A 26,195-nucleotide genomic window follows, 5' to 3' on the forward strand; every position below is an offset into this window, starting at 1 on the left:
TCTGCCTGGGGTGTATATATATATATATATATATATATATACGTATATATATAGGAGGCTTCTTGTGCTGAAAGGGCATCGATCCAGGGTTAAGGGTCCTTATTTTAGAGGATATCCACAATGAATATTTATGAGAGAAATTTGTATGCAGTGGAGGCAGTGCCATTGCCATAGGAGCCAATTTTTCAAAATGATTGAGGAGTGCTCAACTCGGCACAAATTACTAAGTCCATAAAAAGGAAAATAAAGCATGGTGGGTTGTGGACACAACTGGCCAGGATGTCTTTAAATACAGAACACAGCAGGTGGTGCACACACAGGGAGGACTTGTGGACAAAAGAAATGATAGGGGAAGTACTGCAAGTCCCACCAGTCTCTCCCTTCTCTCTAGCAGCAAATCATCACCAGTTTACCACCCTCCTCTCAACCTATCTACACCACACTTACATTATGCCTTTCAGTCCACTATGGACCATCTATACAACCTATATTCTCCCTCTCCCAGCCAGTGTGCAATAGTTCCTCTTCCCTACCTAACCTGAGCACACCATACTCTATTTTCTCCCAGACCATCCCTATTTCTTTTTCAATTCCTCCCCGCTTTAATGTCTTCTTCCTTCTCTCATTTTCTTTATGTTTTTCTCTCATTTCTTTATCCCAATACATAGTTTGGCTTTTGTTTTGGGGCAGGATGCTCAATAACACACTCAAGCTATGCCTTCCAGTCCACTGACTCATCTATAGAACTCACATTCTCCCCCTCCCAGCCAGTCCTCAATAGTCCGTCTTCTCTACCTAACCTGTGAACACCATACTTTCTTTTCTCCCAGATCATCCCCACTTCTTTTTCAACCCCTCCCTACTTTGTCTTCTTTCTCCTCTCATCTTCTTTCCCCCAATATTCAGCCGGCAGAGGTCTGCGTTTATCAATGCTGACTAAACTATCCACCGATATTCAGTTGCAGGCCGTGTCCAGGCACTGCACTGAATATTGGGGGATAATTAGGAAAAGGCAGACTGCCGGAACTTATGCAGGCCTGGCCAATATTCAGCTGGAGCCGCATAAGAGTTATGCAGCCTTGGATGGATATCGGGCTGGGGCCCACATAATTTTTGTTTTGTTTGGGGTTTTTGTGTTAAAAAAAAAAAAAAAGAAAAAGCCCCCTCCTGCCCCCCCTGACAATGACCTTCTTTCCTTCCCCCCTCCCCCAGCAAGAAATACCCCCTCTGGGCCTACCTATACCCCTGGTGGTCCTTGGTAGTTGTTGGGGGCAGACGTGCAGGCCCCTAGTTCCTGCCCATTGCGGCCGCTGAAGGAAATTGCTTGCGGTACTACATAGTACCCCAGTACTACACAGACTTTGGTGATGTGGGATACATTTTGTACACATGCCTCATTTGTTCAGATATTGAAAATATATCTTCACAGAAGTGAGTGGTGCATGAGTTACTACTACTACTACTATTTAGCATTTCTATAGCGCTACAAGGCATACACAGCGCTGCACAAACATAGAAGAAAGACAGTCCCTGCTCAAAGAGCTTACAATCTAATAGACAAAAAAAAGTAAGCAAATCAAATCAATTAATGGGTGGTGGAGATGAAAACGGTAACAGAATTCAAACATGCGTGGGATATGCATAAAGGAATCCTGTGCAGTAGGAATGGATCCTCAGAAGCTTAGCCGAAATTGGGTGGCGGAGCAGCTGGGGGAAGAGAGGTTGGTGGTTGGGAGGCGAGGATAGTGGAGGGCAGACTTATACGGTCTGTGCCAGAGCCGGTGATGGGAGGCAGGACTGGTGGTTGGGAGGCAGGAAATACTGCTGGGCAGACTTGTACGGTCTGTGCCCTGAAAAAGGCAGGTACAAATCAAGGTAAGGTATACACATATGAGTTTATCTTGTTGGGCAGACTGGATGGACCATGCAGGTCTTTTTCTGCCGTCATCTACTATGTTACTATGTTACTATATTCTTTGCTGCAATGCCCTGCTGATATGGATGTGCATGCTTCTGTGTTGGTGGAGCATGGTCTTCCTCCTCTGTGTCCCTGTCCTGTAGATCCAGTCCCCCAAGGAATGGTATCCTGTACTTTAGTGCCAGGTTGTGCAGGATACAGTAAGCCATGACTATCTTGCAGACGTTTTGTGATTTGGAGAGCAGCTCCCCTCTGGATCAATCTAAGCACCTAAATTGGGTGTTCAGCAGTCCATAGGTGCATTTGGTAATTGCCCTGGTTTGCCGGTGTGCCCTGATGTGTAGCACTCCTCAGCCTCATCACTGGGTCTTGATGATGGGGGTCATTAGCCAACTCCTCTGTGGGTAGCCCCAATCACTTGTGTGAGATAGGGACAGTGAAAGAATGGATATGGATTGAAAGGGAGACCAGGAACATGTGATGGGGTAATACCCCAGCTGCCTGCACATTGGTGATGTGAGCTAGTCTCTGGAACACAGACATATGGGATTGTGATAGTGTCTGTCTATATGTCAATATGTGCGCACTTCACCTATGAGCCAGTTGCCAGTGACCTCTCCTCCACTCTCAAATCGGTAATGTATCCTCGAATGTCCCAGGATGTATGAGTCACGGCAGGATCCAGGGAGTCATGGGAAAACATCAGTGTTCTCCCCCACAGCATTGTACACTACTTGTATATTGAGAAAGTGGCAAGCCTTTCTGTTGTGGTAGGTGAGGGGGCTGACGGTCACATGGGTGCAGTCAATGATACCAAGGACTGAGGGGAAATGGGCTACCACATTAAATTGTGTCATTGTATGTTATCTCTGCTAATGGGTCTGGGGGAATACTGTGTAGTCAGCAGTGTGTGTGAGAAGGGCCATGAGGAACTGTGTCAAGCACTGGGAGATGGCTGACTGGCTGAGGCCTGTAGTGGTTGCCAGGGCAGCCTGGAAACTGCCAGTGGGCAGAAAGGCTAGTGCAGAAGTAACTTTGAAGTTGATGGGCATGGGATGTACCCAAGTGGGTGGTGCTATGGAGGACGAGCTCCAAATGTTGGCAGAGATGCTAAGTTGCTGCCTTGTGAAAGCAGAAGCGTATTATGCACTGCTCCTCACTGAGGTCAAGAAACTGTGTCCTGGGCCAATGCATCATGTGATAAGGACATGGCATGTTAGCCTTCCTCTCCTCACATTTTTAAGTCGTGCAGCATGGCCTCCACAGCCTACAGGTTCTGGTGGCTTATTGCCAACAACTTCCACCACCAACACCCAGACTGACACACAGTACAGCTGCACAGAAACTGACAGCTAACAAGTCATACTACTTACAGTCACCACCTCACTTGCACACAAACACAGGGACAGACACAGACTGCATTAGGGCTAGGGCCTGAGAAACAGCAGGGCAGACACAGATAGAGAGAGACTTGGTAGGGGCGGGGGCAGGGATAGATGTAGAGGGGACTCACGGGTGGGTATAGGAAAAGATAGCATGGGAGTTGTTTGGTGGGGGGGGGGGGGGAACAAGGCAGAGATGAGATGGGCTTCAGAGGGATTGTGACATGGGTGGGGCGAACATGAGTGAAAGACATTGTTAAGGACTTTTCTTCAAGAATTTTTTAGGGTAGCTATAGTCTGCTTTAAGCTAGTTTTGGTAAAGGGGATTATTTTTTATTTTGTATTGTCAGTTCGCAGGATTTACCTGTTTTTCTTTTCTTGTGAGTCACACTGAACTAACTGGGTTGTAGCAGCTTATAAGAATTTTATGCAATGTATATAATGTAATGTAAGACCTGAATGGACAGAGATGACAATCAATAGACTCTCATATGGTCTCTCCTCCAGTCAGTCTCAATGCAAACAAAGACATGCTGCAGTGGTACTTATTCACCTTTTATAGCAGGTGCAAGTCCTGCTGTTTTTCTTGTGTTCCCTGTCCTGTCCATGTGCTACCTGTAATTGCTGATAGACATTGGGACAGCCACACTGTCCATGATTCACAAACATCCAAGGAAAAGATACAGTATAATACTTCTGTGCAGGAAAGAAAAGTGTGTCCTGGGTGATCAGAAGATCTTAAGGTGAACAAATAGGTAGAAAAAGGTGACAACAAAAGCTAGAATGGATGCCAGGGTGCATAGGGAGAGGAATGGCCAGCAGTAAAAAAGAGGTGATACTGCCTCTGTATGTCTATAGTAAGATCTCATTTGGAGAACTGTGTATGATTTTGGAGATTGCACCTTCAAAAGATATAAATAGGATGGCATCAGTCCAGAGGGTGGCTACTAAAATGGTCAGTGGCCTTCATCATAAAGCAAATGTGAACAGACTTAAGGATCTCAATATACATCCTTTGGAAGAAAGAACAGAGGAGGAGATATGACAGACTTGTAAATACCTTCATGGCATAAGATGAAGGTGAAAGGGAATAGACTCAGGAATAGTCTAAGGAATTATTTTGTTAAAGAAAGGGTGATTGATGTGTGTAACAGCCTCCTTGCAGAGGTGGTGGAGCGGTGGTGGAGCTGAACTCGCTTTTGACTCGTAACCACTTGTAACCACTCGCCTCCACCTACCCTCCTCTCTCCCTTCCCGTTCACATTAATTGATTTGATTTGCTTACTTTATTTATTTTTTGTCTATTAGATTGTAAGCTTTTTGAGCAGGGACTGTCTTTCTTCTATGTTTGTGCAGCGCTGCGTATGCCTTGTAGCGCTATATAAATGCTAAATAGTAGTAGTAGTAGTAACTCTACATTAATTCAGGAAAGCATGGGCAAGCACAGAAGGTCACTAAAGAAGAAAAAAAGGATTACAGAGCTTTTTAATTGGTATGGATGAGCAAACAAGCTTAGACATGTTTTTTTACTTTACTTTTTTATTAATTTCCATTAAGCAAATACCTTGCTCTAAAGAAATATTAATGCAGAAAACAAAATATAGTAACGTAGTAACATGGTAGATGATGGCAGATAAGACCTGTATGGTCCATCCAGTCTGCTCAGCATGACAGACTCATAGCATAAGGTATGATGTGATATTACATATGCATACTTGATCTTGATTAATCCTTGCCATTTGAAGGGCACAGACCATAGAAGTCTGCCCAGCACTGGCTTTACTTCCCAATTGCTGGATTACTTCCTAATCACTGCTAAGTTTATTTGGTTCCATTCTTTCCATACAGGATTCCTTTGTGTTTATCCCACACATTTTAAAATTCTGTTACTGTTTTCATCTTCACCACCTCCTGCGGAAAGGCATTCCAGGTATCTACCACCCTCTCCGTGGAAAAGTACTTTCTGACATTATTCCTGAATCAGTCCCCCTACAACTTCAATTCATGTCCTCTAGTTCTACCACCTTCCTATCTCTGCAAAAGGTCTGCTTGCATATGAATACCTTTCAAATATTTGAATGTCTGTATTATATCACCCCGGACTCTCCTTTCCTCCAGGGTATACATCTTCAGGTCATCAAGTCTCTCCTCATATGTCTTGCGGCGCAAACCCCATACCATTTTTGTCACTTTTCTCTGAACTGCTTCAAGTTTTTTAATATCCTTAGCAAGACACGGCCTCTAAAACTGAACACAATACACCAAGTGCGGCCTCATCTACGACTTGTACAGGGGCATCAACACCTCCTTTCTTCTGCTGGTTATATTTATTTATTTATTTATTTATTTATTACAGTTGTACCCCGGGTTGAGTATTATCGGAGTAATAAAAGAAATAAGAATGTAGAAATGCAGGGATGAGGGGAGTAGGAGAAGTATGAGCAAGGGTAAGTGAGCGATGTGATTGGATCTGATGTTTTTTATAATAATAATAAAACTTTATTTATAACCTGCTATATCATTAAAGGTCTAAGTGGGGAACAAATCACATACAAAATATTTAAAAAAACAAAGCAATAAAAATTATTTCTTTACACAACAAACTATACAAAAAACTCTACAATTCAAACATACAGCAGATTAAAATTTACATGGTGTTAAAATAATTTATACATCAGAGGAACCAAAAGCCTGAAGAAATAAATGAGTTCTCAATGCTTTTTTAAACTGGTCCATACTTTGTATTGAACGAAGTTCAATGGGCAAAGTATTCCATAATTTCGGACCTTTGATGTAGAATAGAGATGATCTGCATTCTTCTAAATAAACCTGATGAAATGAAGGCACGTCAAGTAGCTGTTTCTGAGATGATCTCAGAGAGCGAGTAGGTTGATAGCATCCTCCTGGCTGTAGTCACTGACTTGTCACATTGTTTCATCGCCTTGAGATCCTCAGACACCATCACCCCAAGGCCCTGAGCTGTGCTCATCAATCTGTTGCCTCCTATCTCATACATCTCTTTTGGATTTCTGAACCCCAAGTGCATCATTCTACACGTCTTCACATTAAATTTTAACTGCCAGACCTTTGATCATTCTTCTAATTTTTGGAGATCTCTTCTCATGATTTCTACTCCTTCCGGGGTATCCACTCTATTGGCTATCTTTGTGTAATCCGCAAGAAGGCAAACTTTCCTCGGCGATGTCTCTCACAAATATATTAAACAGAATTGGCCCCAGTATTGCCCCTGAGGCACTCCACTACTCACCTTCCTTTACTACCACCCTCTGTCACTTCGGTCAACCAGTTTCAAATCCAGTTCACCACTTTGGGTCCTAAGTTCAGCCATCTAAGCTTATTCAGAAGTCTTCTGTGAGGAACCGTATCAATTTCTTTGCTGAAATCTAAATAAACTTACATCTATTGCATGTCCTTTATCCAGTTCTTTGGCCACCCAGTCAAAGAAAACAATCAGATTCATTGGGCAGGATGTTTCTTTGGTAAAGCCATGTTCCCTTGGATCATGCAACCCATTGGATTCTAGAAAGTTAACTATCTTTTTGTTCAGCAGCAACTCTATTATGTTTCTTACCACAAACGTGAGGCTTCCCAGCCTGTAGTTTCCCACCTTTTCCCTGTCCCCGCTTTTGTTAAGAGGGACCACATTTGCTCGTTGCCCATCCCAGAGAACCTCTCCTGTCTCTAAAGGTCTATTAAATAAATCCTTAAGAGGTCCCACCAGGATTTCTCTGAGCTCCCTCAGTATTCTGGGATGTATCCCATCTGGCCCCATAGCTTTGCCCACTTTCTACATAGCTTTGTCCACTTTCAGTTTTTCAAGTTGTTTAAAATTGCTTTCTGCAATATCCACTTGATTCCCAGATATACCCTCGGCAGCTGACCATGGTCCTTCTTCAGGACTTTCTTCCATGAATGCTGAAGATACGTATTTGGTTAGCACGTTCACTCTGTCCTCATCAAATACTAAAACTAGGGGGCATGCGATGAAGCTACAATGTAGTAAATTTAAAACGAATTGGAGAAAATTTTTCTTCACTCAACATGTAATTGGGCTCTGGAATTTGTTGCCAGAGAAGGTGGTAGGGGTAGTTAGCTTAGCGGAGTTTTAAAAAGGTTTGGATGGCGTCCTAAGGAAAAGTCCATAGACCATTATTAAATGGACTTGGGTAAATCCACTATTTCTGAGATAAGCAGTATAAAATGTTTTGTACTTTTTTGGGATCCTGCCAGGTATTTGTGACCTGGATTGGCCACTGCTGGAAACAGGTTGCTGGGCTTGATGGACCTTTGGTCTTTCCCAGTATGGCAATACTTATGTACTTATGTACTCTCCACATAGCTGTTCTCAGCATCATTCAGTCTTACAATTCCATTCATAGCCTTTCTCTTTTTCCCAATAAATTTGAAAAAAATAGTCATCTCTCTTTATATCTTTAGCCATTTTTTTTCTTCCTCCTGTGCTTTTGCTAACTGTATTTCTCTCTTCGCTTCTTTGAGTTTAATCCAGTAATATTTTCCCTGATCCTCTTGTTGCGTTCCTTTGTATTTCTTGAATGCTGCCTCTTCGGCCCTTATTTTTCAAACACTTGTTTGGAGAACCGTATAGGCTTCCTGTTACTCTTGTTCTTGTTTACTTTTCTCGTATAATATTACAAAAGGAAATTAAGAGATAATGCACTTAAAGTTAGCCCACCACAAAAGAGAGAAGAGTAACACAACCATGGAGAATATTTATAAGGTAATAAAAGAAGAAAACAATGGCAATATCTCACTGTGGGCTAGATGCATCAACCAAACGTTAAAAAATCTAAATCGTAAAAGTGCTTAACGAATTTGAAACAACGAAGAATGCACAAAAAAAACAGCTCAGAAATGTTCGGTGCGGTATTGAAAAGTACAATGTATCAAGTGTACGTTATCCCCGTCCTTAATTTGCTCCTTAAGTATGCGCAGAGCAGCCACAAACATATTAAAGCTACATAGGTTGCTTACGTCAGACTGGGGTGTGCGAGGGGGGGATCCCGACCTGCAAGCCTTTTAGCTGTCTGATCTAGCAGAAGAGTGCAGTTGAAGATAACTCTAAAAAGAACAACCAACCCTTGTAAATCCCCTTTTGAAACAAATGACCTCTTTGCAGTTTGTTTACAGTACTGGGAAAATTGGCTTTAGGGTGTTAATTTTCAAAGCTGTTGGAGCTATAGAAATGCTAAGTAGAAGTAGTAGTAGTAGAAGGGGAGAAACAGGATTTTTAAGCTGCAGGGAGAAGCAGTATGTTTTGTTTGTAATGATGCAGGGGAAAGCGGAGAGCCACGTGTTTGTGTTTGTATCTCACTTTTCTTTTTAAACATGCTGGCTTGGATTTTTATGGTGCAGGGGTCCTTAACGACAGGTCTGAGCACACGTAAAATTTCTGACAGTAAATGATTTGTTGCAATCATTGGTATGGTTAGTGCATTCCGAATTGTCCACATTTCAATGGTAGTTTCTCCTTTGCATTCCGTTTTCATTAGCTGCTTGCTTCGTAGGAAAAAGGCCTTTAATGCATGCAACGGTTAGGAATTTCCTTCCTTAAAGGGTTGTTAGAGGGTCCTTAAGGTTTAGTGCATCTAGCCCTGTGTTTCTTTCTGATCTTGGACAATTCACTTAACCCTCCATTGTGACAGGTGCAAACTTATATTGTCAGTCTGCTAGGGTCCAGGAAAATACCTACTGTACCTACATATACACCACTTTGGTAGCTTTAGTGCTAGCACGTGGTATATAAGAATCTTACATAAATAAAATAAATGAAGAGTGGAGCCCATCCATTCTTAACAGCAGAATTATAAATCACCGAGGATTGACAGAAGCAGCTTGAGCCTTGTTAGGCACAAAAATCAGCAAGTTGTGGCTATTAAAAAATATTGCACCCTCCTGCAATACTACAATACATTTATAATACATTTACATCTCTGAAAACACCTCTCTTCCATAAGGCTTACAAAGAGAACCCATAGCCTCACAAAACTACCTTACCTTCCACCCTGACTAACACCTGCCATCCCTCTTCCCTTACTTAATCTTTGCACACCACTAAATGTATCTGGTATAATGGAATGATTATGTCATAACCATACTCTGTAAGCCACATTGAGCCTGCAAATAGCTGGGAAAATGTGGGATACAAATGCAAGATAAAGGAAGCTCCCATTTGCAAAACCCTAGGAGTTAACGAAAACTGGTTCCTCTTCCTTTATGTTACCTATGATATGTCTGAAAACATATACATCTAACAAGTCATAAACAGAGTGTCTTTGTATTTAAAAAAACAATTTCAAAAGCCACTGTCAAAGTCCATATTAAACTGAACCAACAAGGTAGCATCCACGTCTGATCTCTCCAAAATGTTTGTCAAGTCCAAACTACCCACAGTAACCCCAGATAGTTGAGCCTGATTCATCACTCTCTTCCCTTGAGGCAAACAATACATTTTTGAGACCAGTGGCATGGGCACTTCAAAAACCTTCAAAATCTTCATATTTTTGAATGTCCCTTCCTCCTCCCTCTTTACCTTCCTTTTCCCTTTCCTCCTTCCCTTCCCTCCCTGTTTCCCTTTTTGCCCTTGTCTCCATGTTGTTCATATATATTTTTTTGGCTCCCATATATCTATCTATATATTTTTTCTCAATTGTTCTTCCTTTTCTGATTTGTTTTTCCACAGGTGGTTTGTCCATATTCCTTCTGTTACCTTATTTTTCATATACCTCCTTTCTTATATCCTCCTTAATGTTTTTTTTCACTTTGCAAGTTGCTTCCTGTGTCCTTTGTCTGTTTTGCCTCCTATCGGTATCTACACAGAGGCACCGCCAGTGCTATTTAAGAGAAGTGAGCACATGCTGCATTTTTCTTCAGTTAACGATTGCAACCGCATTGCTATCCATCGTGTGATAAGTTTGGTTAGCTTATCCCAAAGGAAATTCTTTCTATTTTTATTTTTTGCCTGTCACTGTCTCCATTTTTACACTCGCACCTCTGTTTTTCAGTTTTGCTTTTGGGTTCTTTATGTTCCCCATTATTAGAACACTTGGCTAAGTTTTCAAATTTCAGGTTTAATACAATTTACTCTACTACTACTTATCGTTTCTATAGTGCTACTAGATGTACACAGCACTGTTTCTTCTGTTACTAGTTTGCCAGCCAGGAATACCATCTAGGCAACTTACAATGTAATTAAAAATATAAGAAAGAGAAATAGTGTGTGCACTCAGACAAACAATGAGGGAGAGTGGTAAAAAGGGAGGAATTCCATATATTGAGAGAAAGAATGGGAGGGAACAAACATTCGGGATACTCTTAACTCTTCCAAAATGATAATCGGGTGCTCTATGAAAAAGAGGAGTTTAATGAAACATGCCCTGGAATAAAAAAGTCTTAAGTTCTGACTTGAAAGCCGGTAAAGAGGTTTGATGTCGTAAGGCAGTGGGTAGGAAGTTCCGTAGCTGGGGACATTGAACAGAGAAAAAGAAGGCATAAGTATACTCGTGAAGAATTTGTTTATAGGTTGGGACAATAAGTAGGTTGTGGTCCTGGGAGCGGAGAGAACGTGAAGGGACATATGGAAGTAGTAGATGATAAAGATAAAAAGGTTCTTTTGAGGCCAGGGTTTTGAAAACCAAAGAAGAAATTTGAATGCAATTCGATGAGTCACTGGAAGCCAATGGGAATTCTTTAGCAGCAGCGTAATATGGTCAATTTTTTTTGCTTTATGGATTAACCGAATAGCAGTATTCTGTATAAGTTGTAAACGATGTAGGTCCTTAAGCTGAAGGCCTTTGTAGAATGAATTAGTAATCAATTTGAGATATGACGAATGAATGAATCAATCAAGATAGTAAGAGCTGAGGAATGCAAGAGAGATTGAACAGAACAAATATGTCTTAATCTGAAAAATGAATGCTTTACTACTTGTCCTATTTGTGTCTGGAAGTTAAGTATGTCATCAATGAGAACACCCAAGATACAAGTGGTTGAGTGTCGCGGAATAGGGGTGTTACAAAGACAAATGAGTAAGCTAGGATTTTGAATCATACGGTTAGTAAATACTAGAATTTTGGATTTGTCAGGTTTAAGAATTAAGTGATATTCTCAAAGCCAATTTGTTATTTTAAGTAGATTATCATTGAGGTTAGAAAAAACTGCGGGGTTAAAGTCAACTATTCATGAAAATAATTGGATGTCATCAGCATATACATATAAAGTAAAACCAAGAGATTGTGCTAAGGTAAGTAGAGGAGAGAGGAAAGTATTAAATAAAATAGGAGATAGTATGGAACCCTGAGGAATACCAGATGTTGAAGAGTAAGGTGTAAGAGTTATTATAATGAATACAATACTGGCGGTCACTAAGATAAGATTGGAACCAATTTAGAACAACTCCTGAGAGACCAATAACATGTAGATGCTGAAGTAATAGTGAATGGTCAATTAGATCAAATGCATTTCACATTCATTTTCATCAGTTTTCCCTCTGGAACTCCAACTCAATAGATGTTAATTAAAATTAAGTTCTATTCAAACCTTCATTTATTTAGCAGGACCTTGTGTTTGAATATGTTAAACTTTACATTTGATGCGGCAATTTGTTGACACGCTCAAATTATTGCCCTGCATTGTTTTTATTGGCTTAGAAGAGTCAGGTGAGGTCGGTGACGTGAGGGACCGGATCGGGCGGGCGATCGATCGGGAGGGCGGGTGGGAGGGAGGGAGGAGAGCCGGCTCGCACTAGGGAACAATCGGTTCGCAAGTCGGTACAAAATTCAACAACCGGCTCTTGTGAGCCGGAGCGAGCCAGCTCCAGCACACCACTGGCTAGGAGCCATAGTGGAAAGGTGAAATCTGGCAGTAATTTGCCAGTCTCTGTGGGGACATGCTGCCAGCCTTTGTCCACCTACACAGAATCATGGGCTTCATGGTTACCACATTGGAGGGGGTGCAGGCTGAGATATGTGCCTAGGCATTGGCCATGAGATGCCTAGAGGCAAGTATCTTGGTTTCTCAATCCCATCCCCCTTGCTCCACCAATTGTAATACCTGTTGCATCACCACTAGTGCTGGAGGCCATATGGCACTCTGTTATTGCTGCCACCATGCAGCTACCTGTATATATTATACAATGATGGAGTTCAGTGCTATGTTGTGGGAAACATGTTTGTGTACATATCTTCATTTATGATTTATAGAGTTAGACATCTATTTTTATAGGAACTGCAACCTCATATAAGGGATATAAACATTTATGTTTCACAATACAAATGTTGTACATGATATGCAGTACACCTGAATGCATGCCTCATTTTGAAATTTGGAGTCCCATTACAAACCCATGAGTCACTCTGCTGCTACCCACCTGCCATGCCACATAATAGATGGTGTAAGTGCCCCATTCCCAGGAAGCACATCACAACTACCTGTGTATTCCCGCCTCTCTGAGAAGTCTTCTAGCTTGTATTAAAACCCCACAACTGATAAAATCAAAGACACATATCAACTCTGATTGAAAGACCACCATGCATCCTGAAGACTAACACTACAAATTAAACAATTAAAAACTATTTCCAACCACCCCTCTCCCCACCATCACCACCATACAATCCTGATTAGCATTAGTCAGTACAGCTATCTTATGCCATCCCATGGATCCTCTGCTCTACTCTGCAGTCTGTGAAAGGACAGGGACAGCCACCAGCAACACATTTTTAGAGAAAAGGTCTCACCTACCCCCCTGATGGTGTTATCAAATCACATATAATGCTGTCAAAGCTCTGGGGAAACACATACACATCAAGCTGCTAATATTTTGAGGTTTTATTTTTTACTATCCCACCACCAACACACACAAGCACAAAAGTGATAATGTGAAACAATAGAGATGCTGAAAGCCAGAAGGACAGAACTTTCTCACACCACCTCTCTTGCACACATATGCTGGCACAGACATAGACTGAAGTGGGTTTGGTGTAGGAGATAGACTGAGCAGATGCTGGCACAGAGGGTCTTGGATGGAACAGGCTCAGGGAGAAATATAGAGAGGGCTTATAGACGGTGATACAACAGGGTGGCTGGAGGGGGGATGTCTGTGGAGGCCAACAATGCAGTGAGCTGTTAACAGGTTGGGCGAGGGAAGCAGGGAGGTGTGGATTCAAGAAGGGTAACAGACAGACCTGAGGGAACAGAAACAGCAATTAGACTCACAGATTCTCTCTCAGCTCTCCCACAGTCACCACCAATGCAAGCAAACGCAGGGACATGCTGCAGTAGCATTTATTCATGATTTAAAGGGACTTAAAGTACCTTTAAATCATGAATAAATGCTACTGCAGCATGTCCCTGCGTTTGCTTGCATTGGTGGTGACTGTGGGAGAGCTGAGAGAGAATCTGTGAGTCTAATTGCTGTTTCTGTTCCCTCAGGTCTGTCTGTTACCCTTCTTGAATCCACACCTCCCTGCTTCCCTCGCCCAACCTGTTAACAGCTCACTGCATTGTTGGCCTCCACAGACATCCCCCCTCCAGCCACCCTGTTGTATCAGTCCCGATGTAGATATTGCATTGCATGTAATTTGGCATGCTATCTGGAATTGGGTTTAGACGTTGTTGACTCTGCATTGACCATGACAAGCCCCATTCTGCCCCTGACATGGCTTCGGCAGCCCTAGATATTTTTGCGGCTTAAGTGTTTAGCCCCACCTTTTGTAAAATGCCAACTTAGGTGTTTTGGCCGCAAAGACATCTATGTGCCGGAATTGGGACATTTAAAGCACAAATAGCGCTTGTAAAATGACCAAAGCAAAACAAAGTCCAGTAGGGATGACCAAACAGGAAAGGAAACCTACTTCATAACTCTGACTTCCTCCCCAAAGAAGAAAAATAACATCAATACAGCGCTTATAAAATCCAATTTTTGTGTTAAAAGGATGATTTTTCAAAAATGTCTGTTCAAAAATTGATACATAAGGCCCAGTATGCAGCTGACAGTGCTCAGAGTTTTGCTGACTGCTGCCACGTCTGGGCTTTGGCACTGAATTTCCAGGTTTACAGCACCGGCTAACACATAGCCAGTTAAGTACAATATTCAGCATTTAACCAGCTATGAGGCACTGCATAAAGATAGGACTGACTTTCAGGCCAGAGGCAAGATGGTGTCTAAGTAGGAAGTAGCCACAAGCTGTTCCTCTATCCCACCTTAGCTTCATTTGTGTTTTCTTTACCTTTTGCAGTCTTCTCATGCCTAAAAGAAGGGGAAAGCAGAGGGCTTACCCTGCTTCTCCTGCTATTCCCTTGGTGGGACTGATGGACCGCTTTGCGGTCCCAGGCAAAATCACTAGGCATATGTCTTTGTTGTGGGTTGGAGCGGTGGGAGGTAAGCCGCTCCCCCCGCTTGAAGCTGACACCTCTTTTAGCCCAGAAATCCGGAATCCCCTGATGATGCCGGCAGCCTTGCTTTGTGAGCATCATGGATCGGCGAGACCCAAAGAGGGGTTGCTTGCTCCGGGTGCAAGGGCAGTCCAGAGCAATGGAGCACCGAGTGTAGCAATGCAGGCTCGCATTGCTCAAGCTTCTGACGGAGGGTTTGGAGCAGAAACAGAAGAGTTGATTGATTCGGGCAGTGAAAGAGCCCAGATAGAGTTGCTTCAACAACTTAAACCTTTGCTGCTCGTAAAACCAGAAGTGATCACCCTAGAGATGATTTGGGATGCTTTGGTGAGTTTGGAAAATACTTTTTCTAAAAAGATTTCTACATTGGTGATGTCTACTCAGTTATTTCCTGAAAAAATTGCTGAATTGGAAACTAAAATACAACAGTCGGAGTCTTTTGAACTTTCAACTAAGTCTGATATTGCTAAACTTAAGGATGATCAAAAAATCTTAAATTGCCCGGAGTGCAATAAAATATCTCAAAAACACAAAAAAATCACTCCTATTGTATACAGTCTGTAGAAGAGCATAAACACCTGAACTGTGATAAAGAATTTTATATAAATGAAATAGCCTCAATAGCCCAGGGAACCTACAATTAGGACTCCACTGAATTGGCTAACATCATGGGCTCTCACTACTTTCCGAAAAAACCCACAGATAACAAAAAAACTCCCTAACTAAGGGAGAAAAAGGTTCTGTGAACAGAAAACGGAAAGCGGAGTATTGTCAATTATTGAAAAACAGTCCAAATCAATGTGCCCCACTACAGAGAGTATTTAATGGATATAGAAAACTTATAGATTCGCTTCATAGACCTCTTAATAAAATGAACTGGAAAGATACAAAAATAGAGCACAAATACAGTGTCTACTATTCAACAAAAATCAGCCATGACATTCGAAAAATACAATCACTTAGCTTGAAGCGATAATTTTTGCCTCAGAAGTTAGAACATCCAAATTTCCAGACTTCAGCAGTGAAAAGATTTCAAATGGCTGGTGCGTTTCTTCCCGTCAAATGTTTGCACCGGTCATGAAGTTAAATCAAATCCAATTTTTTGCAAAGTGGGTAGTAATGGGTAGTCCTCCACACTCGCAATGTCTTGCAAACTTTCCCGACAGCAAAAATATGTTTTGCCAGCCTCAAATGACATACCCAGCTACACGACAGCAGTATGCAGGTCCCTGGAACAGTTTTAGTGGGTGCAGTGCACTTCAGGCAGGCGGACCCAGCCCCCCCCCCCACACCAGTTACACCTGTGGTGGTAAATATGAGCCCTCCAAAACCCACCCCAAACCCACTGTACCCACATCTAGGTCCCCCTTCACCCCTTTCACCCCTTAGGGCTATGGCAGTGGTGTACAGTTGTGGGGAGTGGGTTTTGGGGGGGCTCAGCACACAAGGTAAGGGAGCTATGTACCTGGGAGCTTTTCTGAAGTCCACTGCAGTGCCTCCTAGGGTGCCCGGTTGGTGTCCTGGCATGTCTGGGGGACCTGTGCACTACGAATGCTGGCTCCTCCCACGACCAAAGGGCTTGCATTTGGCCGTTTCTGAGATGGGCGTCCTTAATTTCCATTATCGCCGAAAATCAGAAACGACCAAGTCTAAGGACGAACATCTCTAGAGACGACCTAAATGTCAAGATTTGGGCATTCCCGACCGTATTATCGAAACGAAAGATGGACGCCCATCTTGTTTCGATAATATGGGTTTCCACGCCCCTTCGCAGGGACATGTTGCGATGACGTCCTCAGGAACAATTGGGCGCCCCTTTCGATTATGCCCCTCCATGTGTAGATTTTGGGTATCATTTTAGAAAGGGGGTGAGCACATGTAGGTACCATTTAAAATCAATACATCCCAGCCCCTGGGAAAACACATGCAAGTACATTGTTTAATATGTTTTTAAAGATATTGTCCACATGTAGAAACTTACACAAGGAAAAAATACATGAGAAAAGCACCAGGTCTTACATGTATGTGTAGGTTGCAAATATCGCAACCTTGTGGCAGCACATACATGTATAAGACATCATTTTGCAAACCTCTACTTGCATCTGCTGGAATCAGACACCTCCCCCCCCCAAAAAAAATAGCAGCTCCCAGAATTGATTGGAGCACCCTCCAATCAGAACACCCCAGAAACAGACCACCTCTATCATCAACCTCTCTGGTACAAACACCCATCACCCCACTCATTAATATTCCCTACTAATAGAACAGGCAACCCTCCTCCCCTCCCACCAAAAAAGGGGATTCCGCCAAAAAACAAATATCCCTGGTAATTCAATTCTTCCCTTCCCCAAAAGCAGCACTTGTGGATTTGTAGTTGGTGATTTGATTATTAGGCATCTAGATAGCTGGGTGGCTGGTGGACATGAGGATCGTCCGGTCCATTGGTGCGAAGATGGCGGACCTCAAGCGTCAGCTAGATAGGATCTTAGATAGTGCTGGGGTGGAGCCAGATGTCTTGGTACATGTAGGTACCAATGACATTGGAAAATGTGGAAGGGAGGTTCTGGAAGCCAAATTTAGGCTCTTATGTAGAAAGCAGAAGTTCAGATCCTCCATGGTAGATTTTCAGAAATGCTCCCTGTTCTACGTGCAGGACCCAAGAAGCAGGCAGAGATCCAAAGTCTCAATGCGTGGTTGAGACAATGGTGCAGGGATGAGGGATTTAGATTTGTTAGGAACGGCAACATTCTGGGAAAGGGGGATACTGTTCTAAAAGGATGGACTCCACCTTAACTGAGATGGAACCAGGCTGCTGGCGCTAATGTTTAAAAAGGAGATAGAGCAGCTTTTAAACTAGAATGGTGTGGGGGGGGGGGGGGGGAGATGACAGTCGCACAGGAATGCATGGTTCAGTGTGGAGTATTCTTGAAGGATACTATTGAAACAGGACAATCACGGAATCCCATTTGAGAGGTTTCAACAACGCAGAAAGAAAGCCAGGTGTGTTTAAGGACAGAGCAGGATAAATCCCCATCAACTTCTAAGCAGCTTGTAGATGCAAGGAAATAACACAATTTGAAGTGCCTGTTTACAAATGCTAGATGCCTAAAAAATAAGATGGGAGAGGTTATGTAGCACTAAATGATGAAGTAAATACAACAAGCATCTCAGAGACTTGGTAGAAAGAGGACAATCAATGATTGAGAGGATCAAATTGGAGGGGTGTTGCACTATATGTGATAGAGGGAATTGAGTCTAACAAAATAACCATTTCTTATGAAACAGATAGCAGAGTGGAATCATTATGGATAGAAATTCCATGTGCAAAGGGAAAGAGTATTCTTATAGTGCTGTACTATCGTCCACCAGGATACAACAGATAGACAGATGAAAAAATGTTTACAGAAATTAGGAAAGCTGGCAAATTGAACAACAGTATAATAATGAGCGATTTCAAATACCACATGCAAAAGAAAGGAGTGGCGATGGGGGCCTCTTGTGCCTCTTCAACAGCCAATTTATTTATGGTATGGTTTGAGGAAAAATGGGTATATTGTTCAACACTTGTAACATTTTTTCAATATGTGCTACATTGGTGGCATTTATTGATGATTTTTTTTTCATAAGGACAGGTACTCTGGAACAGCTGTTGAGTTTTATTTCTGTGTTAAATAATTGTCATCCGACCATCAAATTTGAAGCCCATTGGAATCCGAATGTTATTTCTTTTTTGGATGTGAATGTACATGTAGATAGGCAGCAGATACATACTTCAGCTTATGTGATGACCACTGATCAATATGTGATGACCACTGATCAAAATTCACTGCTATATTTTTCTAGCATGTATCCTGTCCATTCCCATCTGGGTATCCCCGTTTCTCAATTCCTGCGGTATCATAAGATTTGTTCTTTGCTTGCAAAATTTAAACGACAAGTGCCTCAATTAACAAATATGTTTTTGAGTCATGGCTATCCAGAACATGCTGTTGAGAGAGCGGCTAAATATGCCCTTTATAACTCTAGACATTTTTTATTGATTGCAAGAGAGAAAACTGTAGAATTAGACATCTTAACACTTGTGACAAAATATAATGCTCATACTCCATTTTTAAAGCAGATTATTAAAAAATAAGGATGTATTATCAGTCCATCCTTGTTTTCAAAAACTTGATGCACTTTTTTCCTATACTCGAAACTCTAACCTAAATCATTATCTATGTCCAGTGGAGTTTTGGAAGCGCCGGAGTGAACATATAATGACTGGTAGTATAATAACTGTGGACAGTATTCCATATGTTCCATGATGATACCTAGTTCTGAATTCTGTGATACAGGGACAATCTTTTACCTTAAAACTTCTACTACTTGCACTTCTAAGAATGTTATCTACTTGTTGAGTTGCCCATGTAGTCTGTATTATATGGGACAGACTTCTTGACATTTAAAAATTTGATTGAACATTGACATTATATAAAAACGGGCAACATCATGGAACCTTTAGTGGCTCATTGTCTGGATAAGGATCACAGTTTTAATCATTTTGCTGCATTGTATTGGAGCAAACTGTGATGGGGGATAGCTGTGGTGACATTTTTCACTGTTTATGGCAAAAGGAACAACGTTGGATATTTCTCCTGCAGACAGTTTCTTGCCCATGGGTTTAAATTTTGTGCTTGAATGGAAAGCTTTCCTCTGATTAGTATCTCCCCTTGGACAGATCATTGTCATTGGGAGAATTTTTGCAACATGATATCAGAATCTACATCGCTTTTTTTTTTCAAAAGAAAGTTTACACCCCGCTATCATTCTGAGTTTTGATTGTGATGTGTCCCAGTCAGCGTGTTTCTTCCCCTGATGATGCCTATGAGTGAAACAGAATTTCCTGTTGGGAATTGATGAACTTTGCAGCATTTTATAAACGAGATAAGTATTGTGGAGTTTCGCATTATTTTAATGATTACTGCTAAGTGTTTCTATTGTTGACTGGATGAACTTTTGCTGCCTGCTCTGGACCTGAGTCTGATTTATTGTGTTAATTATGAGAAGTGGAGGTTTTTTTTGACCAATGATTAATGTGGGCTATTAACTTACTGCAGCTGTGTGCATCATGTTTGTAGCTCTGTGCCTTCTGAGGTCTTTTTTCTACACTTTATTGTTTTCTTAGTTGGTCAGTCTTTGACCCACAGTGGAAGTAGATTTGTTTAGTATTTTGATTCAATTACCCCAATATTGACTGGATAAATGTTACATCAGGGAACTACAGGGAGATAAAATTTCTAGGTGTAATAAATGACTGCTTCTTGGAGCAACTGGTCCAGAAACCGACAAAAGGGGGAGCCATTTTAGATCTAGTCACTGGTGGCGTGCAGGGCATAGTACAAGAGGTAACTGTGTTGGGTCCCCTGGGAAACAGTGATCATAACATGATCAAACTAGTAAAAAACGCCCATTTCTGAAAGAAATGAAATGGGCGCTAGCAAGGTTGTCCTCTAATGGCAATTATGTTTTTAAGGGAACTGTTAGGAGAGAGTATGTGTGAGAGAGAGTGAGTATGTGTGAGAGAGTGAATGAGTTTGTGTCAGAGTGAGTATATGTGAGAGAGAAAGAGCGTGTGTCAGAGAGAGAGAGTGTGTTATTGAGAGACAGTGTGTGATTGAAAGACAATGGGCATAATTAAACAAAAACGTCTATCTCCATGGGCGTTTATCTCCGAGAACGGGTCCGTGAAGGGGCGGACCGAACCGTATTTTCGAAAAAAATAGACGTCCATGTTTTATTCGACAATTTGTGAGCTGGGCATTTTTGTTTTTCAACGATAATGGAAAATGAAAGCGCCCAGCTCAAAAATGAATAAATCCAAGGCATTTGTCGTGGGAGGGGCCAGGAGTCATAGTGCACTGATCCCCCTCACATGCCAGGACACCAACCGGGCACCCTAGGGGGCACTTTTACAAAAACAAAAAAAAAGGTAAAAGAGCTCCCAGGTGCATAGCACCCTTCCCTTGGGTGTTGAGCCCCCCAAATCCCCCTCAAAACCCACCGCCCACAAGTCTACACCATTACTATAGCCCTAAGGGGTGAAGGGGGCACCTACATGTGGGTACAGTGGGTTTGGGGGGCGGTTTGGAGGGCTCCCATTTACCAGCACAAGTGTAACAGGTGGGGGGGGGATGGGCCTGGGTCCACCTGCCTGAAGTCCACTGCACCCCCTAATAACTGCTCCAGTGACCTGCATACTGCTGCCAGGGAGGTGGGTATGACATTTGAGGGTGAAAATAAAAAGTTGTGAAACGGCATATTTTGTGGTGGGAGGGGGTTTGTGACCACTAGGGAAGTCAGGGGAGGTCATCCCCGATTCCCTCCAGTGGTCATCTGGTCATTTAGGGCACTTTTTGGGGCCTTATTCGTGGAAAAACAGGGTCCAGGAAAAGTGCCCTAAATTCTCGCTAAAAACGCATATTTTTCTTCCATTATTGGCGAAAGGCGCCCATCTCTGATCGCCCGATAACCACGCCCCAGTTCCGCCTTCACCACGCCTTCGACCCGCCCCCATCAACTTTGTCCGCATCCGCAAAGGAGTGCAGTTGAAAACGTCCAAATTCGGCTTTCGATTATACCGCTTTATTCGTTTTTGTGAGATAAACGACTATCTCCCGATTTGGGTCGCAATATAGGTGTTTTTCTTTTTCAATTATAAGCTGGAATGTGTGTGTCTGTCTGTGTGAGTGAGAGAGTGTAGTGTGTGTCCCGTGTGCACCAATTATGTTCTCTCCCCTGCATTCATCCATATGCAGCAAACGTCCTCTGTGCCCTGTCCCCTCCATCCATCCATGTGCAGCATCTCTCCCCTGCCCCTCCATCCATTATGGTATAGCAATTCTCCTCTGTCCCTTGCCCTTCCCCCTTACATGTGCATCACACCTCCCCCATCCACCTCCCCCCTGCACCTCCCTCCGAGTTCCAGGCCCCCCTCCCTCCCTCCCATTTCCAGGCACCCTCCCTCTCCTCTCTCTATCCTTTCCCTCCCCCTCCAAGTTCCAGGATTCCCCTCCCTCCGAGTTCCAGGGTCATTCCCTCCCTCCCAGTTCCAGGGTTGTCCCCTCCCAGTTCCAGGGTCCCCCCTTCCCTCCGTCCCTCCCTCTCCTCCCTCCCAGTTCCAGGTTGTGGAGGAAGGGCTGAAGTAGCTCCCATGTTCTGTGTGCAGGAAGGGCTCAGTGGCGAGCTAGAGCTAAACCGGCTCCCGCGTTGCGTGTGGAGGAATTGCTCAAGTAGCTCCTGTGTTCTGTGTGCAAGAAGGGCTCAGTGGAGAGTGAGAGGTAAAGCGGCTCCCGTGTTGCGAGTGGAGGAAGGGCTGAGAGCTAAACCGGCTCCCTCTTCTTTTTCGCGCGCTTCCCGCCTCCCTGCTTCGAATAGTAACATCTCCTGACTTCAGGCAAGCAGGCTTCTACTGCGGGAGAGTGACATCAGGAGATGGTTAAGGATGCAAGCAGACATATTGGAACGTTGCAGGAGCAAATTATTATATTAGATTTGAGCTACTATCTGGAATGAAGCCACAAAGAAAATCTACTGTAGCTGCATTTAATTTTTGAAAGGGCAACTATAATAAAATGAGGAAAATGGTTAAAAAGACGCTAAAAGGATTGGCTGCAAAGGTTAGGACAATAAATCAGGCATGGACATTGTTTAAAAATACCACCCTGGAAGCGCAGACCAGATGCATTCCACATATATACAAAGGTGGAAAGAAGAGAAAATGACAGCCAGCATAGCTAAAAGGTGAAGTGAAAGAGGCTATTTCAGTCAAAAAGAATGGAATAAAGACTCAAGTGAAGAAAATAAGAAGCAACATAAGCACTAGCAAGTTAGCTGCAAAGTAGTGATAAAGAAGGCTAAGAGAGAATATGAAGAAAAACTTGCCACAGAAGCTAAAACTCACAGTAACTTTTTCAGGTACATCAGAAGTAGAAAGCCTCTGAGGGAATTTGTTGGACTGTTAGATCAAGAAGGAGCAGAAGGGTAACTCAGGGAGGACAAGGCCATAGCAGAGAAACTGAATGAACTCTTTGCTTCGGTCTTTATAGAAGAAGATGTAAGAGATCTACTTGTATCCAAAATGATTTTCAAGGGTGATGATGCAGAGGAACTGAAAGAAATCTTGGTGAACCTAGAAGATGTACTGAGCCAAATCAACAAATTAAAGAGTAGTAAATCACCTGGCCCAGATGGCATACATCCAAGGGCACTCAAAGAAAAGCATGAAATTGCTGATCTGCTGTTAGTAATATGTAACCTGTCATTAAAATCATCTGTTATTCCTGAAGATTGGAGGGTTGCGAATGTAACGCCGAAAAAGGGTTCAGGGGTGATCCATAAAATTACAGTGCTGGGTAAAATAGTGGAAAATATTATCAAGGATAAAATTATGGAACACATAAATAAACATGGTTTAATGGGACAGAGTCAGCATGGGTTCAGTCAAGGGAAGTCTTAACTCACCAATTTGCTTCATTTCTTTCAAGGCATGAATAAACATGTGGATAAAGGTGAGCTGGTTGATGTAGAGTATCTAGAACATAAGAGTAGCCATACTGGGTCAGACCAATGGTGCATCTAGTCCAGTATCCTGTTTCCAAACAGTGGCCAAGCCAGGTCAGAAGTACCTGGCAGAAACCCAATTAGTAGCAACATTCCATGCTACCAATCCTGGGGCAAGAAGAAAGCTTCTGACAAAGTTCCTATGAGAGACTCCTGAGAAAATTAAAGAGTCATGGGATTGGAGGCAATGTTCTAGTGTGGATTAGGTATTGGTTATTGGACAGAAAACAGACGGTAGGGTTACATGGAGGGACATAATCGAACGTCGCCGGCCAAATAGATCGCCGGTGATCTATTTTGGCGGCAGCGCTACAGCTGGCCAGAACCGTATTATCGAAAAAGATGGCCGGCCATCTTTTTTTTTCGATAATACAGTTTAGCCCGGCCAAATGCTGTGGAGTTCGCCGGGTTTGAGATGGCCGGGTTTGTTTTTCAGCGATAATGGAAAGTTATGTCGGCCATCTCAAACCCCGGCCAAATTCAAGGCATTTGGCCGTGGGAGGAGCCAGCATTTTTAGTGCACTGGCCCCCCCTGACATGCCAGGACACCAACCAGCCACCCTAGGGGTCACTGCGGTGGACTTCAGAAAAGCTCCCACCACGTGCATAGCTCCCTTACTTTGGGAGCTGAGCCCCCCAAACCCACTACCCACAAATGTACTGCACCCACTAAAATTGCTCCAGGGACCTGCATACAGCCGCTAGGACTTATTGCTGCTGTATAAATTTGGCACACCAGTTCACACCTGAAGACTAATCTCTCTGAAAAAGTCCTTTCTTGAAATAAGCACGTTTACTCACAGTTAACTGCAGATCAGAGGTTGTGCCCCACTGGCAAAGAGTCCCCTGGTATTAAGATTAGCAGTAGGTCAGATCTGGCACAATGGTGTACAATGCCCTCTTTCAGCAACATTCAAGGTAAGAACTACCTTCTCTAATGTGGGTAACACAGGAAAGGGAACTAAAACTGGCTTACAAAAATGGCCACTACCACATGGACTACAACAGGAAACAAAACAGGGCACACTCTGACCCAGTTAGCAGGGTGGAAAAGCACCATGGGAGTAGAGCCCAGTACCCTACACCCACCACAATGCATTGCTAATGTGACTCTCTGCAGGGCACGTAACAGAAAAGGTGTCACACTCACCCCAGAGCCACATCGCAACCAGGGAAAGGCTGTCGGAGGATACAACACATTCTGCTGTCATGGAGGTGGGTACGGCATTTGAGGCTGGCATACAGGCTGGTAAAAAGGTTTTTAGTTTTATTTTTTTAGTTTGGAAGGGGATTGGTGACCACTGGGGGAGTATGGGGAGGTCATCCCCCATTCCTTCCAGTGGTCATCTGGTCAGTTGGGGCATCTTTTTGAGGCTTGGTTGTGAAAATAAAATGACCAAGTAAAGCTGGCGAAATAATGCTTAACACCGCTTTTTTTTTCCATTATCTACCAACGCGGCCCCTTGAACTTTCGCCGGTGAAGCAACGGGAAAGCGGTGATGCTGTAAAAAATGCCGCTTTCGATTATACCGATTTCGCCACTTTTAAGAAATCACCGGCCATCTCCCGATTTATGTCGGAAGATGGCCGGCGATCACTTTTGATTATAAGCTGGATGGTCATTTCTCTCAATGAAGGAGTGTAAATAGTGGAGTGCCGCAGGGATCAGTACTAAGACCGATGCTATTTAACTTATTAATAAATGATCTGGAAATTGGAACGACAAGTGAGCTGATTAAATTTGCAGATTACACAAAACTATTTAAGGTTGTTAAAACATACGCGGACTGTAAAAAATTACAGGAAGACCTTATGAAATTGGAAGACTGGGCATCCAAATGGCAGATGAAATTTAATGTGGGCAAATGCAAAGTGATGCACATTGGAAAGAATAATTTGAATCATAGTTACCTGATGCTAGGGTCTACCTTGGGGTCAACACCCAAGAAAAAGATCTAGGTATTGTTGTAGATAATACGCTCAAATCCTCAGTGTGTGGCAGCAGCCAAAATAGGATGCTAGGGATTATTAGGAAGGGGATGATGAATAAGACCAAAAATACTATAATGCCTCTGTATTGCTCCATGGTGGGACCTTCACCTTGAGTACTGCGTTCATTTCTGATCACCATACCTCAAAAAAGATATAGTGGAATTAGAAAAGGTTCAAAGAAGACCAACCAAAATGATGAAGGAGATGGAAATCCTCTCATATGAGGAAAGGCTATAGAGGTTAGGGCTGTTTGGTTTGGAAAAGAGAAAGATGAGGGGAGATATGATTGAGGTCTACAAAATCCTGAGTAGTTTAGAACAAGTAGAAGTGAATCAATTTTTTACTCATTCCAAAAGTACAAAGACTAGGGGACACTCAAGGAAGTTATATGGAAATACTTTTAAAACAAATAGGAGTAAATATATTTTCAATCAACGAACAGTTAAGCTCTGGAACTCTTTGCCGGAGAATATAGTAACAGCGGTTAGCGTATCTGGGTTTACAAAAGGTTTGGACAAGTTCCTGGAGGAAAAGTCCATAGTCTGCTATTGAGACACATATGGGGAAGCTATTGCTTGCTCTGGGATTGGTAGCATGGAATGTTGCTACTGTTTTGGGTTTCTGCCAGGTGCTTGTGACCTATCTTGGTCACTGTTGGAAACAGGATACTGGACTAGATGGACCACTGGTCTGACCCAGTATAGCTATTCTTATGTTATGCTATGGAGGCAGTTCCTCCTCATTTGCATTGAAGCAGGTGAGAGTGCAGGGAGGGAGGAAGTGAGGGGCCTGGAGCATGGGGGGAACTGTAAAAAAAGGTGGATGAGGCATCTTGGGGGGGGGATGGAAAAAAGGTGACTAGTATGTGTGCA

At 42.8% G+C, this 26,195-nt stretch overlaps 1 protein-coding gene across 1 annotated transcript in view; it reads right to left on the reverse strand.

Moving 5' to 3' along the window:
* Positions 1–26,195, reverse strand: part of ITGBL1 (integrin subunit beta like 1) — a 477,502-nt gene that overhangs the window by 24,642 nt on the left and 426,665 nt on the right. The window lies entirely within an intron of this gene.

Source organism: Microcaecilia unicolor, chromosome 4 (assembly GCF_901765095.1).
Source record: "Microcaecilia unicolor chromosome 4, aMicUni1.1, whole genome shotgun sequence".
Lineage (NCBI taxonomy): Eukaryota > Metazoa > Chordata > Amphibia > Gymnophiona > Siphonopidae > Microcaecilia > Microcaecilia unicolor.